The sequence below is a fragment of the Vulpes vulpes genome, chromosome 4 (genome assembly GCF_048418805.1).
Source record: "Vulpes vulpes isolate BD-2025 chromosome 4, VulVul3, whole genome shotgun sequence".
Taxonomy (NCBI): Eukaryota; Metazoa; Chordata; class Mammalia; order Carnivora; family Canidae; genus Vulpes; species Vulpes vulpes.
Window position 1 is genome coordinate 91,132,863 of NC_132783.1, and position 18,244 is coordinate 91,151,106.

Here is an 18,244-nt window from a genome sequence, read left to right on the forward strand (position 1 = left end):
CCCTGCCCACCTCCCCCCCCGCCCACCACCACCACCAAACCGTCCGGTGGCAGGGATGCTACATCTCCACTAGCTGGTTTTAAGTCAATCTACCAAATGACCACTGAACATCCTCCCACCACAAGCCCCCGATTCCCAGAAGGCATAAGAAAATGTAGTATCTTTTCAGAGCACATTGATATTCTCCTCCATCACCCTCCTCCTCCTCCATTCCAGCAGCACATAAATTACCAGCTCTGTTGTCAAATGCAGCATGTAATTGTGTTTAGCATAACATCCCAAGGGAGAAGAGGAGCCATCAGCTCTGCTATGGGCCGAGACATGCCAGGGTGCACGAGAATGAAGGCTGAAGTGTGGTGTCCACCCTCTCCTCTCTTCCCACCTCCCTCGGAGCCCAGCAAGCCCGGGCCTGTCTGTCATCACAAACAGGAATAGAGAGATCAGAGTGTGGAGTGGGTAAGCAATCCCAGCAAAGAAAGTGTGAGCCTTTTACTTGCAAACTGCACAAGCCTAGGAAAGAAAAAATATTTCCATCTCCTTTCTGATGGCCAAGGAACAGGTCCTCTCTACACCTGTTTCATCAAATCAGCACAAAGAAATGTGATTTGGTTAATTACTCTGAGCCATATTATGTAATAACTATCTCACTTGAGGGAACGCAGGAAGAATTAGGGGAAAGCCTGCTGTCGGGGCTACTATCAGACTTGTCCAAGGCAACCCACAGCAGGTGAATACAAAGTGGGTGGTATTCTTTTCCTGGACTCCCATTTTAGAGCCACACTTGTGCTTTATCCCAACATGGACCCAATTCCCTGTGGACCTTGCTCCAGCTGACTGACCCAGCTGGAAATTAACTGAACAAGAGGGCAATCTTTGGGAAGTCCTCAAATCAATACAGGTCACACTTGGAGGGAAAAAATGATCCTCACCACAATGTCAACTGGAATGAAGTCTGACCACACATAAAACCCCAAAATTAAAAACTGTGACTTACACAATCCTCTCAACTCAAAGTTCTGATCAAGAGCTCCAGTAGGGATCAGGACCTTAGGCTTTCTTGGTTTTTCTACTCCATCACCCACAGATCAAGGCTTCCATCCTCAAAGTCCCCCTAGGGTCCAGATGGCTGCTGGAGCACCGGCGTCACCTCTGAACAATAGGCACTAGAGAGGAGGAAGCAAGGATGGACAAACAGCTTGTCCCTCCCTTAAAGAGCGTTTCTAAATTTTCTATGCACAAACTTCAGCTCACACTGTGGCCAGAAATACTAACACACTCACACCTGACTGCAGGGGAGCCTGGCATGTGTAGTTTACACAGTCTCCACCAGGAATCTGTTCCTAAGACAACAAAATAAAGATAATGGGGACCAAACCGTGGTCTCTGACAAAATCACCACCCATCCCACCACCACCACCACCACCTCTCTAATGAGGGTTTTCTAGGCTATCCACCTTAATTCAGGGTACTCAGTAGGGGAACCGGCTCACAGAGCCCAGGTCACTTACAAAGTCACAGAATCGAGATGTAAACCTGGAAGACTATTAAGATTTGTGCTGGCGTCAAACTCCAAAATTTATCTACTTGACATAAATGTCTCTGATCAAAGTTAATTGAGAAGAACTTCACTTTTTAACTTGAAAGCAATTGTTTATCCAGATATCATATGACCAATCTCTCTGGCTGCCTCCAGCCCAAGATTCTAATCACTACACTGCACTTTTCCTTCCCATGGTAATTTCATGCACTCGACACAGTTGTAGAAAAACTATGGATTTGGGGGATCCTTCAATGCATGAGCCAAATATAGTACCCCCTGAAACCTCACCCTAGAAAGGGAAGCATTATTTGCATTTTGCTGAGGAGGATATCAGAAAGGCTAAGTCCATATCACGCCCTCTCGACCCCTCCCCCTACCATGCACATACTCTAACTTTTCGTATTTCAATCAAGTGCCAAGTACTGTTCTACTGAACACCCAGTATCATCCCTTTTTTGTCCTCTAATGATAGCTAAAGATGCATTTCTCTCCTTAATTCATTCCTATTATGTCCTGCGACCTCCTTCACACTTATCTTGGTTGGGAGCTCTCTTTCATAACTATTCAAGAGGAAGGCTGACCTGGTTATAATCCCACTCCTCGGTCTGCACATCCTCAGGCCTAATTGCATGCCAGGTTCCCAAATGGGAGAAGGTCAACAATCAAGAAAAATGTAGCTTCCTAGCTGCTGGACAGAAAAGTAAATATTTTATTAACCCATAAGCAAAATGTCAAACAATGGAAAGCCTGAGCCAATAGCATTCTTGAGTGAGATGTCTCAGCCAGGAAAACCCGAGAGCTGCCTAGAACTCTTCCCTCTAATGCTCTACATTAGGATTGTGTTGGTACCAGCAGCCAACATACCTGAAGATGCCATATATAGAACTGGATCTGACAACTCCTTTCTATTACATCCTGAGCACCTAGGCCTAGCACTCCTCAATACTGGGGATATAGTAGCAAGAAAGGCCACCAATCTGCCTTCAGGTAATTCATAACCTAGTGAGCAAACCAGACATACGAGTTAACAATCCCAGGTCACAGATTTAGGGCTCTGCCCAATGAATAAAGCACTACCAACATTCAGAGGAAGACATCAACTCTATCTAGGGCTATCATGGGGGCCGCCTGAAGGAGACAGCACCAGAAGAGGAGTCTTGACTCCTTACATTAACCAGAGGCTGTGAGCCTCCCATAGGGAACCTCAGTTATCAGTCTTGAGCCAATAAGGGCTTTGTCCCAGGCCCAGAAGCAGATCCACCTCTTCCTGCATTAGTGATTGGCACTCACTTTTACTGGAAATTGCTGGGGAGATTGAGAAAATGATAAATCATGCAATAAAGAGCTCACACAATTTTCGATCCCTAGGAGATATTTCTTTCCCTTGCTGGGATCAGTCCCCAGCTCTCAGATGCCTCACTTCACCCCCATTGCACCACATACCCTTCAATCTCATCAACATTGCTAGTCACCAGTTCCCACCCTCAACCTCCATGTTCAGCTTGGCAAAAACCAGAGTCCAAAGGTCTGCAAAGAGCTTCTTGAGAAAACACTTTAGGGAATCCTATCATGTTATACAAGAAAATCCTTAGAGAATCTACTCCTACTCCAGGCTACTAATAAAAAATGTTTACCCCACAAAAACCAGGGTTGAGGAAAGAGATATCATTCTGCTTCTTAGAAAACAAAATGTTTTCCGGATCATCGCACTGGGAAGGATTGTTCCCCAGGTGTAGGTGGTAGAAAAGGGATTTCAGGAAAGGAAATCACACGAGCAAGGACAAGAAGCTAGGAAAGTGCATGTCCCACCAAGAGCTCCATCCATGTGGATGTCTCACCCAAGTGTCCCACCAGCAAAGGGTGTGGTATTGTTAGAACAAAAAGACCAAAGACAGGAGTCTGCAATGATCACGCGAGATGAGAGACTTGAGAACACCTCCTTCTGGTTCCAGGTATGGTTTCATTCTGGAACTTAGTGCCACATTACTGCACTATGTTCCCAGCCTTCATTTTAGCTTCCCAAGGTGTCTCGGACATTCTTAACAGGGGTAATTAATTAGCTTGTCCTTTGTTGTGTTTCACTGCAGAGTGAGGAGCACAGATAGTAAGGTTTGGTTGTGGCTTTCAACTTAAGGTTGTAGTAATTTGGGGGTTAGACAGGGGTATGCATCCACAGAGTTGATTCTGTTACACCTACTTTAGTTTTTAACTTTTTATTCCGTTATTATATTTATTCATTTCGATTCTGCTTATTTCCAAATAGAGACTTTGAAAAAGCTTACCTTAAAAGAAATACACTAAGACTTCACTCAGGTTGGAATAACCAAATACTTAAGAGATTAGGAAAAATGGGCAATTTTGAAGTTCTGATTAAGGAAAGCTACCACTGAGTAAAAATGGGAGGCTTCCCAAGCAAGCATTAAAGACTTGTAATTTGATGGATTAAAAAATAAGGAAAAAAAAAATCTGTATTCCATGGGTATTCTTAATAGCGAATGGTCATTATGGTTAAAGAAATACTGGGAACTAAGACCCATATTTTAATAGATTATAAAACAATCCCCTGTATTCCTCTTGTTCTTTCTCAACACTGCATTTAATCTCAAGTTCCAAGATGAACTTTTCTGTTTCTTCTAGCCATATATCCTCCTTAAATTGTATTTGATAAACAAAAAAGCACTCACCAACTCCAAATGGTTCTTCTCTCCCAGTTGCACTTATTTGACCACAATGACAGGCTTTAGTCTGCCCAAGGTTCACATCTAATTCACAGACTGAAGCGTCATTATGTGATCTTCCCAGCAAAGAAAGCTAGGTGGGGAGTTAGTGGATGTCACCACCAAATAACAGGAAAATCAAAGATTACTACCTCTCAATCCTTGTTAGCATGAAAACATAATTATACATTTTACATGTTTCAGAGGCAAAGGTCATGCCTGTCTGAATACCTATTGGCTTGCAATCTTATCAGTTAAAAGGAAAGCATCAATTTATTTGAATAGCCTTTGTCAATGTTGGTCTGAGAGTGTGCTACATGAAATAATGATTAGCATTAAATTAATAATAGCTCCTATTCATTGAGTATCTTCTAAGTGCCAGTACTTTGCAAACAGTATGTTATTTAATTCTGACAACAATCCTGTGTCTTCTCCCTGTTATATTAATGAGAAGCCAAAGTTGACAGAGGTTAAGTGACTTGCGTAATTCAAGCTAGTTCCAAGACAGAAGTCAAACCCATGTGTATCTGACTCTGTGAGGCTTGTAGAACACCACAGCGAATGATATCTTTAGTAGAAATTTTACCACCCTAAAGAGCTAAATAATATACGGACGGCAATGAAGACCACAGATGTCATGACAATAAAGCTCTGTTCTATAAAAGTAATTTCACAGGAGAAACAGAGCAGCAAAGTTGTCAACCCAGCCCCTCCTAGAAGAACTGTCCTCTGTCACCCTCTCAGTTCACATGGACACAGTCAAGGATCCTGGCTCCATTTTGTCTAAGGTGATTCAGACTTCCTGGTTCTAGAGTGGTGTTGGCCCATGAGTGACCCAACATAAATCAGACTCCTTTTTTCCAGGAGATTTCCATTTGGAATTAAGAAATTTCAGGCTGGCTCAATCTACTGAAAAGAGACGAAAATTCAAATCTTCTGTGGGTTAAACGTGGTTTCTACCCTGTGGCCTGGAGACATATAAGGACTCTAAAGAAAAAAATGAGGTAGCTTTGAGAAAGGAAGGTGGGTGAGGTCTGCAAAGGCTGTGGGCTGCCAGCTTCTGCTTCCATTCATTCTCAAGGGTCAGCTGCCTTCCTGCCCTGTGCTGAGACCAATACGCTTTTAATAAATCTCCCCCTTTTTTTCTGCTTAAAGTAAATCTTGTAGATTCCTTCTCCAAAGAGCTGGAAGCACCTTAACTACTCAGGGTAATCTGATCAAAGAAGGTCTAGACTTCCCGAGTGGTCTACTTTAAGGAATACAGTATGAATCCTGGGCAGAAGGAGGGGGGGGGAGGTGGGGGGAGGTGGGGGAGGTTGGGGAGGTTGGGGAGGTTGAGGGCTGAATAATAAACATGTCCCTCAGACTTCCCCCTCCCAAGGGTCAATAATCTCTTTCAGTTTAAAAGAAACTGGAAAAACTAAAGTAAGACTCATGCAAGAATCTGAAGAACCAGCATTCTGTGTTTGGAATATTCATACCCTAAAGCTGATAGCCCTGAAATCAAAGATCATGTGTTTGATGTGATAAAGAGGCTAAGGGGAGATCGTTCACCTGCACATCTCATAGCAAGTAGTTAAGGCCTATCGATGAGGTTCAACATTAAGTGCTGTCTTGATATGTAGTAAAACTGGCAGATCCTCAATGAGCTAAGCCCTTCCCCACCCCTCCACTCCCATGGAGAAGGTTCCCCAAATAACTCTCCTCATCAAAGGAGCCGAGTAAAGTTCCCTTTCTTTCCCTGATGGCCCATGTAATTATTCCAACCAACCAACCAACCACATTCCCTTCCCACCACTGCCTCTGCCGACACTGCTCCCCACCATGAACCAGCCACCAGGTATGCTCTTGATACCATTAAAGCCTGCCTTCCACAGCCCATGGTGGTTCATCCTGTTCCCAAGCTCATTGCGGCCGTGGCCTTGTGCAGTGCCTTCCTACCCTGGACTGTATGTGTGGCTCCTTTCAATCTCATCTGTCCAGTATCAAGTGTCATGTGTTTGGCCTTCCCTGTAATCCTAGGGTGGTTCACCAGTGGGGCAAACAGAAGGTGATTTAACACAGCAGCAGAGATCAGAGGAGGACCTGTGTGGGTAGCGTGTGCCTATGCAGATGGGAAGACAGACCAGTAATAGCCTCTCAGCGAGGGAATGCTTCTCCAGGCTTCCATGGGAACATGGGAAAACTCACTGCAATAACAGAGCATACCTGAACCTGCTTGCCAGCTATACCGTCTGCTGGGACCTTGCACAAAATGACTAAAAATGACAGGGTCAACCATCAAATGGTTCCTAGATCAACAACTTCAGAATAACCCATATAGAAAAGATAACCAACCCACCCTGAGGTTCTGATGCTAACTTCCAAACCTTATTTAGTCAGAATTAAGAAGCTTCACTAAGTGAAGCCAAGCAAATTGCTTCTGTTGTGATTAGAACCAGACATCTTTTCATTTTAACATTGTCCCAACCCTGATGATCCTCTTCCATGGGTTCTTGACTCCTAAGTGTGTTCATCTGTTAAATGGGAAGAACACTACACTCCGAGGGTTATAGTCATGTCTGCATAGCACTTAGAGCAGCTTCAACACACCCAAGTTCTTGCTAAGCATTAGAGGTACTTGAGAAAGAACATCAACTTAATGAAACCTCCACAGAGCTACGATCAATCCAGAAAGACGTGAATAACTCAAAGGAATCTGAGAACAAGGCTGCCTAATGTGTGATCTAAAGCATTAAAATGTGTAGAACCGACCACCTTTCCAAACAGCCCCAGGGAAGTGAAGGATTAATGTGGGCTGGGCCTGCCGACTAAGTTTTTGAGGAGGAAGAATGGATCTTGGCTTCAGAGACACATGGAAGTGTTAGAGAAGGCTACTGCATAGGAAATGAAGCTCTAGCAATTTCTCACTAAACACAGATTCATGGTCCTAGAAAACATCATAATTAGCAAAATTGCATTTGGCAGGATCACATTTTTTAAATGAAAGTTTCAGTAAATCTCCACTTACGAACCCCTACCATATGCCGTATTTCCTCCAGAAGGTGACTCATGTGAGGATGTGTCACTATTTCGCCTGGGTTCCTGCTGCACCAGGAAAGGGCCCTCATGCTCCATTACGTAACTAACATATAACATATTAAGGCTTAAATCTCAATCCACAAACTCAGATGTTAAGTGCATATAACTCCCCCACTACGTTGTACATACTCCACTTCAGCTCCAGATGGCATAATTTCTAGGGGACTTACATAGTGCCTGGTCCTAGATTTTTGGTCCATGTGAGCTGCCCCAGTCTCAGAACCTCTCTCTGCTACTTCCCTCCGATTTTACACACAAGGAAACCTTTACTCTTGCTAAAGCCCCTGACGCAAGGCCATTTCTTCAGCGTCCCGCCATATTCCCTGAACTATACCCACTAAAACTCCCCAGGGTCCAGCAACATCAGTGTTAGTACTTCTCCAACTGAGTCTCTCTCCTCTAAATCAAAGTGTTCCTTTTCAAAGAAAAAAAAATGGAGAGTGAGGGGCAGGGAGGTGGGGAGAAGTATTGTTTCCCCAATATTTTTTTTCTAGACCATGAGTCCTTTCTGTCTCCCATAACAGATGAAACTTTTAAAGCCAGAAGCCAAAAGGACTGCTCTTTTCTTTCTCTTGTCACATCCCCTCTGTAAGTGGATGAGCACAGACCCACTGAGCTGCTTATATGGGAGAGAGGCCCAAAGGAGCAAAGGAATGACCGGGGACAAAAACTCTTCATGTAAAATTACCCTCTCACCTCATCTGCCTGTGACTCTGCCTCCCCTAGTCATGTGAGCGCTCTGTTGCCATATGGACTGTGGTGTTCATCTTTGCCTCTCCACTGCATATCACGGGCCTAGGAACTCAGTACCCAGGAGAGTTTGGGGGGTAGGAGATCTTGCCCTTCCAGCCCACATGTCCTATTTTGCCATCCCAAGCTGGATTCCCCTGGCTCTCCACACCCTCACACCCAAAAGAAATAAGATACACTCTCTTTTCACAGGGTTTGGAATGTGTTCTTTTCCTTTTCCTAAGCTGCAAAATAAATAATGCATAGGCTTTTTAACTATTTTTGGCAGCTAGAAGAATAAAAAAAATATATGTGCATGCATGTAGATTTGCAAACATCCCCACAAATTAATTTATGCATATATGCTAACGTAATGAAATGGGCTTTATTTCAGCCGTGAAAAGACCGTGGCTTCAAGGTCTAAAAACCAATTTTTTTTTTTTTTTTTGGAACTTCCCAAATAAACTAAATAGAACTATCACTGTTCTCGGAGTGGGCCTCTGGGGGAACCCAAAGTATGACAATTGGGATGGCTTCAGCATGGTAAAGATGCCTCTGGAAGTTATGAAGCATGAAGGAGTGAACAGGTGAAGAGTGAAGACAGGAGGCATCTGTGAACAGCAGACACCCCACAGGTGCTTTGACTTCTATACCCTCACAGCTTTGCCCAACACAAACTAGACACTCAACTTTGAGAACATGGGCATAAGTGCTTCAGATGAGCTAACAATGGTTTCATGCTGCAGAAAGGTGATTTGATGGAGACCAACAATTCTCCAAGTGTGGTCCCCGGACCCATATCAGCATCACCATTACCTGGGAGTGCAAATCCCCAGGCCCATCGGGGAATCCCAGACCTTGGAATGTCTGAAGGTGGCTACCGGCAGTCAGTGCCTTAATAAGCCTTCCATGCCATGCCCGAATCTGAGAACCACTGTTACCGGCTACAGGAAGGTGACAGAGGATGGTAAGCTGTGCGTGTGACAAGAAGATGAGGCCAGATCATAAGCAGTGGGGCTCTCTGCCGCTTACTTTTGGGCACGGCATTCATCCAGAGGCTTCCTCCTTTTGGCCCATAAAACAGTTGTTACCAATAATACATACTTCTCATGGGTGTCCGGGAGCATGAAGTGCAGCAACGCATATAAAAGATCTTCATAATTGTTAAAATGTCAGAGAAATGGAAGGCAAGCAGGCAGGCTGGTTATAAAAAGCCAGCAGCAGTAGCAAGGGAACAGCTTGATTGGAGGTTCCAGCACATTCTGAACAGCCCTCTGAGGGCCTGAACAGCTGCTGGGATCAGCCCCACATCTCCCCAAATTCAACAGCCATTTGTCTGCCCTTGCTAACACATGCCAGGGCCTACAGCCCCCTGGGACCAGCCTCCGAGAGCCAGCAGCCACTTCCGTCCGACGTCCTCCCCGCACGGTGTCCACAGATGGTGAAGATTTACAAAGGGCAGATTTTAAAGATGCCTGGCTCCGGGATTTTTCTCGCTGCATTGCCTTTTCAAGTGTAACCACTGAAAGAGCAAAGAACCAGGAGGGAGAGAGGAGTGGAGACCCTGATCCAGGCTCCACATCCCCCGGCTCCCCTCTGCCTAGGTCAGCTCCTAGGAGGCTGGCCTGCTGTGCCTCAGAAATGAAGGGCTAAGTAGGTCACAGAGCAGGGATCTGAGGAGGAGGCTTGATTCAGATCTGGGCAAGCAGGTTGCTCCCGCCCCTTGCTGTTAACAGAATAGCAGCACACAGCAGCTCCCCATCCTAAGCCCTGCTGGGGCCTGTGGCCAGTGGGCTCTGTAGGGACGAGGGGCCACAGCACATGGGTATCCAGGCATTTACCCTTCTCTGTAAGTGGACTGTCATGGTTCAGCTTCTACCCCCAAGTTCCCAATGGCCTTTGGGGCTGAGCGCCGCAAAAACACTGGGGAGCATAAAAAAATACCGTACGATGAGGCCACAATAGATCCAGCACGTTTCCCTGGCATTTTATGGAGAGAGGGCCAAGGTCCCTAACCTTCATCTATCATGGTACTGAGGTTTTCCCGGCAGAGAGCGAGCAAAATAAAAAGAATGGTCTTAGCATAGATTTTTTTTTTTGTCAAGTATAAAAACTGACAAGTGATACCAGTTTGCAAAAGGGAGAAGTTTTTCTACAATGGATATTTTTTTTTTTCTACAGACTCAGATGAGATGACCTCCAGATCACTACCAATTCTGAGATTCAAGCATCCCAGCAATGCTATCCGCTAGAAAAATCTAGAAAACTATAGTCCTTGGACACACAGGTTACAACTCTAAGCATAAAATTCCAGGAACTCTTTTTACCTAATGTCTAAGATTATCCTCACGTGTTTAAGTTTTCCACTAAATGGTGTGGCCTGTCCAAGTTCCTGAAGCGGAAATTGAAATGGCATTACACTTGTAGCTCTCAGGTTCTGACAGGAGGCCAAGGGCAAGAGTGTGGAGACAAGAGTCACCCAAAGGAGAAAGGATGAGCGATTTCCTTTCTTACAGCTCTGGACAAATTTTGTAAGTTGACTTAGAGCTTAAAACCACCGAGAAATGAGGGTGAGAGAGGGTATTTTTTCCTGGCCTCCTGGTTCTTTACAAATGGCTTGCAAATATCGCTGGCCCTAGCACTCTAGCCAAGGAAGGTCAAGAGAGAAAGATCATACAAGTGAAGGACAGCTCAAGCCTACGGTTTTATAAACACCATCTCTTTCCTTCTTACTGGTGTTCCCCTAAGCCTGCAGCTACAGTTTTTCACATTTTTGTATTTGTACGGATGCCAATTTAGCTCAGAGAGCAAACTAAACCACAGCTCTCAAATACACTCTGAAAACCGGAGGTTCATGTTTGGCCAGTCTTGCACACATCAAGCTGAGGACTGCAGCCAGGGAATCCCATTCAGCTTTCCTTTGTATTTTACTTCCAGAGTAAGAGGATCAGGGCTGACACATTAGCTTCGATTGGAAGCATTTTGCAATCAGCATGTACAACAGCACAACGTGAAGCTGTACAAATTCAGTCCTCAACCATCTCGGAGCAATAGGACTGCACAGGAAGACTACTCCGGGCTTCCTCAAGAACTCCAAGGACTCAAATGCCTGATGGGTGTTTAAAATATCCAACGATGTACGATGCTCTTTTAGCCTCTCTAGCTGTTCACCAGAGGCCTGTCCTTGCTCAGCCCTGTGTTGAGGGGGGATAGAGGCAGGGATTGCCTATAAGGTACGAGGTTTAGGTTCAATAAATCCACCCCACATCCACACCCAGAGCACAGGGCTTGCTGGCAAGACAGCAGGTAACATGCCCAGAAGCATAGAGCATCCTGAGAGAAAAGGTCAAGACCTGAACTCTATACCCTATTGAGGTTCAAGGCTTTTAGTACAAACCAATTATCATGCCCTTATTATCAACAGAGTGGGAGGGGGAGCCTAGATCCAGAAAATTTTTAATGCTCATTGCTCAGTGAAATGCCTAGAGACTGAAGAACGAACACGGTAGCTCTGGCAAAGCACCCCTGCCAGCCCATTCGAAGCACATAGTGATGGACACTTCCCAGGCTGAGCTGTCCTCAAGGGTTCCTGCTTCCTCCCACCCATGTGGTTGCCCCATTTCCAAGAACCACCTGCTCCCACTTGTAGATTCCTCCTGTAATAGAGTCTTTCTTCACATAGACTTTCTTGCCTCCCACCATCCTGAGCTCCCCAAACACACATCCCCTGTCTTTTCTTTCCCCTCATCTTTTAGGGGAGTGAAAAGGTCATCACTCCATCATACCCAGCCAACATTTTCCTAAAAAGGATCTCAGGACTGTTGGGACCAAAGAGACCATAAAGGAGATTATGTGAAAGACTGAAAGCACCAAGACTATTCAGGAGATGAGTGCAGTAGTCTACACATAGATGAGAGGAGCTGGGACAGGGTTGAGGCAGTGGAGAGGGTGAGAAGAAATCAGACTGAGAAAGAACTTAAATGGATTATAATGGATTGAAGGAGCGGGAGGAGGCATATGGAAGAGTCCATGGTGGCCCCTACATTCTTTTAATTCTTTTTCTATTTAAATTCAATTAGCCAGCATATAGTACATGACTAGTTTCAGGTGTAGTGTGCAATAATTCATCAGTTACCTATAACACCCAGCTCATCACATCTCACGCCCTCCATAATGCCCATCAGTCTTGTTTCGAGCAAATAGGTGGATGGTGGTGCCATTCTCAGATATGGAGAAGGTTTGGCAAAAGCCACAAGAGGTCATGTTCGAACACAAGTCTTGCATTGCCTACTGCACATCTAACCAGAAATGCTTGAATAGACAGTTCGATACATAAATGCGGAGCAAGGGATGTCGATCTGATAACAATCCTGCATCATAACTTATCTTGTACCCTTCGGCTGGTGAAGTAGGACACTTCAGTCAAACGATATCTTGTTATAGGCAAGTCAAGACTCCGAAAGATCAAGAAATTTGCTCAAAGTCCCAAAGCTAAGTAAGTGTCTGATTCCAACAAAGGTCACCCATTCTTGTATCTAGTCATCTATTGAACATTAAGTGCCAAGCATGAGCCAGATACTGTGGGATCTAAAAAATACCAGAATGAAAGAGACAACCAGGAGAGAATAAATGCTGGCTAATATTATTCATATTTGAGGAACTTATAGTGTAGTGAAGATGACAAAGGCATTAACATAGAGAAATCTTTAAAAGGGGAGCATCAGAAACTGCATAGGACATTGTGGCCATACCAAAGAGAGGTGCCTGACCCCAGCCAGAGGCTCCATGTGCCTCTCATGCCAGTCCAATTTTTTTTCCATCCACTGTTCTCATAATTAGGCCAAGGGCACCCAGCTCAGCTACAGCTGAGCTAAAGCGTAATTCAGTTATATGAGTCCCAGTTGGGACTTTACACACCGGTAATATTGCTTATAGTACCATCAAGCCTTCATATTTTGATGAAAAGTGAAGATCCAAGCAACCCCAGAGCTAGTTTAATGACCCACGTTCTCCTTTTAGGAATTCAGTAGCTTCTCCATGGGCATGTTGGTGACTGCATGGTTGTGACCTGGTGATGGAGAAATCCACGACTTAATTCTGTCTCCTTTGAGGAAGCAGAGTGAGGCCTTACTGTACAGGCCCCTGTACATCTGGGATATAAAACACAGAAGATGTAGATAACTGTCTTAGTACCTTAGACACATGCTGCGTATCAGAAACTGCTCTAAGGGGACGACTGGGTGGCTTGAGCTCCTGCCTTTGGCTCACATCATGATCCCGGGGGTCCTAGAATCAAGTCCCACATTGGACTCCCTGCAAGGAGCCTGCTGCTCCCTCTGCCTGTGTCTCGGCCTCTTATTCTGTGTGTCTCATGAATAAATATTAAAAAAAAAAAAAAAGCAAGAAAAACTGTTCTAAGTACTATTCATACATTATCTTCACAACACTCATGCAGGGTCAATAAAATTAGCAGCCCTATTTTACAAATGACGTGACCCGGGGTTATAAGTGGCAGGTGCAGGATGGGAACCAGGCAGTGTAGCCACAGAGCCTCTTGATTATTACATGGACCATTATGTTATGATAAGTGGATACTTAAAGCAGCAGCTTCATGTTGACCATCACAGCTTTGTGTCCCTGCACACAGCAGCACTTAACAATGTCCACCCAAAGGGGAAAAATCCCAACTATGCCTACCACTGCTCTTCCCACCTTCCCCTCCAACACCCCCCTCCTCCCTCTCACACTCTGCAGATTTTCCCCCTCAAGCTGGCCCAATTTACATAATTGCTCTGTGCTTCTCTGCACAGACCAGATTTACACTGGCCAGAAACCTGCATAGAATGGATTCTTCATAGATGCTAGGAACTCTTTCCATTTTGCTGGTTTTACACCGTTAAACTGCCCACCCATCTGCTGATAAGATACAATAATGTGATTTATCTCCAAGCACACAGAAACATCTCAACAAATAGGATTTACTTTATCTTCTAGAAAATATTGTTTGGGGTTTTCCAAGATGTCCTTTTCACAGCATCAGCCTAATGATAAGTTGAGAAGACTTTGAGAAAAAGGGAAGAACTTCATTTATACTCACTCTCCCATCTGATTCTGAGAAAGATTGGTCTGTCCTGTACTCCCCCTGAAGGCTTTGCAACCTTTTGTTATTCTCTGCTCTCACTTCCACCCTAACCCTGGACTCTACCCCCCCAGGAGAGGGACTCAGAGGCCAAGAAAGGTAGGCCCTCTTCACTCTATTATCCTGCATCCATCATCCTTAGGATAAGGACAATAATGACCCGGGACCTCCTGTCACTAATACCCAATATCCTTCACTCACCCTCATCCCCCTGCAGATCAGAACCTCACTCACTTGCCCAGATCCTAGTCTTTTCTTGAGAGTTTTTAGCCAAGCACTCCACTGTCATTCCATTTCCTGAACGGTCCCCAAACTGCCTTTATCTAGCGATTCCTGACCAAGACGGCTTTCTCCATAGTCCTGTCCTCAAGGGAGGGATGTCCTGCTGGCAGCTCTTATTTCAGGGTATATTTTGTACTTTGTCCACCTTCCCTCACCCCCACCACATCCATATATGTCATCCCACAGATGATGGACATTGGATATGGTGGGGGTGAGGGAAGGTGGACAAAATGAGTTCCGCTCTACTGGGTAATCATAAGGAATACGAAATTCTTGGCCCTTTTAGAGGAAACTGCCCCACTCATAGTATCTGAAAATAAAGCCTTTGTCCTTCTCCCCCGACCCCTCAAATCCTGGTCTACTGTACTAAAGTTGGGCTCCTGAACCAATATCAATAAGTTCGGAGTCAACAGACTGAATCTGGTACAGTAGAGGTTCAGTGAGGTGACCTATCACAAGTCACTGCCAAAAACCAGGAAAAGCTAAGCTAATCAGATTTGTAATCTCAGGAATTCGAGTCGCAAAATACAGAGCAATCAAGCAGCTCATAATGGGAAATAAAAACAGGTGTAATGAAGAGAATAAAATAGGGACACCTGGGTGGCTCAGTGGTTGGGTGTCTGCCTTTGGCTCAGATCATGATCCTGGGGTCCAGATCCCTCTGTCTCTGCTTCTCCCTCTGTGTCTCTCTCTCATGAATAAAATCTTTTAAAAAAGAATAATAGGCAAGTCCCAAGGTAGACCAAGGGCCACAAGGAGCCACAAGATGCCAAGAGTAAGCCAAAATTGGAGGAAACAGAAGTTATGACAAAACAGACTCCAAATATACTATGAATGGTTTACAGTAGAAAATTCAAACTGCTGTTTAACCTTTCTCTCTTGTTTATGCCTCATATCTGGTCACCAGATCCACCTGTGAATCCAATCCCTCCTCTTTCCTCAGCCATTGCTCTACCAAGGCTGTTCTTTCCAAAGAACTTCATTTAAGCGACTTTCAATCAGTCTCTCAGCCATAATCTCTGCCATACCCTCCACACTGCCACTATAATCATTTTTTGAAAGTAAATTTGACTCTGTCCATACTTAAACACCTCAGTTATTTCTTCCTGACAGGGTCCAACCGCCTTCATATGGAATTCATGTTGAAATTCATATGGAATTCATATGGAATTCATGTTGAAAGCCTAAGACATAAGAAATGCACGATGTATGGGCATCTAGTCACATCGTCAACATCTTTACCATACTACCATCATATCAATACCATGATCATCATCACTGCCCACACCTTCTTCCCTGCTCCCTCCCCTCCAACACACCTAACTTATTTTCCAAACTTGGCATACTATTTCACAGCACCACGTCTGAATGCTTCTTACATGTCTAAAAACCCCTTACCTCCTCCTTGAATGACTATTACTCTAAGCTGATCCCTAACCTCTCCAGGTTTCCATATTTGTATCTGTGTACCCATCTGTGCACACTGTCCACATTTGTATCTATGTACATTTCATAGTTTCTATAATCAATTTCTGTGGCAAATTAAAAATGATCACCAATGCTTTAATATTCCTCTTGAGAGGCAAAGGAGGGGATTCATCTCCCTTCAATCAAGATGAGCTTGTGACTATTTTGGTCCATGAAACATGACAGAAGTAACTCCATGCCTTAAGAAACTGGTCACTTTGGGGCACCTGGTTGACTCAGTCGGTTAAGCATCTGCCTTTGGCTTGGGTCATGACCCCAGCATCCTAGGGTCAAGCCCCACACCAGGCTTCCTCACCCTCTGCCACTCCCCCACCCCCCGCTTGTGCTCTCTCAAATAAAATCTTAAAAAAAAAAAAAAAAAACAAACTGGTAGCTTCAGGAAGCCAACAAAATTAAAAAGCAACCTACTAAATGGGAGAAGATATTTACAAATTATATATCTGGTAAGGGGTTAGTGTCCAAAATATATAAAGAACTCCTACAGCTCAATAGCCAAAACAGAACAGTGCAACTAAAAAAGTCGGCAGAAGATCTGAACTGACATTTTTCCAAAGACCCCATAAAGATGGTCAACAGGTACATGAAAAGATGCTAACATCACTCAGTATCAGGGAAATGCAAATCAAAGCCACAATGAGGTCTCCCCTCACACCTATTAGAATGGCTAATACCAAAAAGACAAGTGTTGGCAAGGGTGTGAAGAAAACCTTTGTGCACTGTTGGTAAAAACGCAAATTGGTACAGGCACCATAGGAAACAGTATGAAGACTCCTCAAAAAATTAAAACTAGAGGAGTTTAGGAAGATGGTGGAGTAGGAAAACCCTCAGCTCACCTCTCCCCACAGTACACCTAGGTAACCGTCCCATCGGTGCAACTAATCCAGAAAACCTGAAGACTGGCAGAACAGAGTCCCGACAGTTAATCAGAGAGAGAAGACCACACTGAAAATGGTAGAAGGGACAGAGACCTGGTCAGCAACCAAACTCTTGGTCAGATCAACCGCAAACAAGAGGGACACAAGCACAGAGAAGGGAGAGGAACAGACCCCACACTAGGCAACCCAGACACAGGAGACCTGCAAGGGAAGATAAGTCCCCATCACATGAATAACAGAGAGCCTTAACTTCACAAGTTTTTATGATCAGTGGGGCTAAACACAGGAAAATTTAAAAATCAGTGGGCTCAGTTGAGGGCAATAGGAAACAGATGCCCCCCCCCCCCCGCCTTAAAGAGCCAGCATAACAATTGTGCTGAGATACAGTATAGAAGCAGCAATTTGAAAAGCACCTGGATATGGAAGATTTACCAATCTCACAGTACATGCTGGAGTGGCAAGGTTCTTTAAGAGACTTTGCCAAGAACAAAAGGGCTGGGGGGCAGCATTTCTCTCCTCAGCCAACCCACCTAGATAGCCAGACACCTGTGGAGCCAGTGTAAACACACTCAGCATAGTTTGCTAACAGTAGGTCCCTGCCCCATTGCTCTCCTGGGGCCCTGCCCAATCCTACCAGCCCTACTCAGCCAGAGTCCCTCCCAAGCAGTACCTGATGCATCTCATTCTGCAAGCGGCCTTGATGGGGACCAGCACCAAGATAACCATACACACCAGTTTGACTGCAGCCCCAGGAGTGGGCTGGGGGAAGACATCCGATTTGACTGCTGGTGTCATCCTCCGATGAAAGCCTCCCAAGGGACAATGCAGGGAGCATGCCCTGCAGTTCCATGTAACCAAAGCTCTAGCAAAGGGGCTGAGGGCAGGCATGTGGTCTGACTCCAATACAAGTCCAAGGCAGCCTACATTGGCTTCTTAACAGCACAGGGACCAAACCTTTCCTACTTGGGCAAAGTGGGCCCTTGCATCTGACTGCACTGAAAGCAAATATGGCTTAACAGTAGGGTGCATGGGACACACATACAAGACAGCCCTAAAACACCAGATTCTGATGAACAGGGAACATTCCACTATGGGGTGCTACAAGACCTCTTCTTCACAAGGCCACTTTACTCCACCACTAAACCAGCATTACAAGAAACATCAAAGGCAATTCTTTGAGTGGAAATAAAAAGCCATAATAGGGTAAGTAAGAAAATTAGGAAAGGAAAAAAATTTCACAGATAAGCACAAACATAATAAAAGTAAATTAATAACTTATAAAACCAGTATGGAAGTTAATGGACAAAAGTATTAAAATCAATCATAGGTTTAAAAAAAAAATCAGTCAAGGCATTAACAAAATAAAAGGATGTAAGATATAACCTATACATAA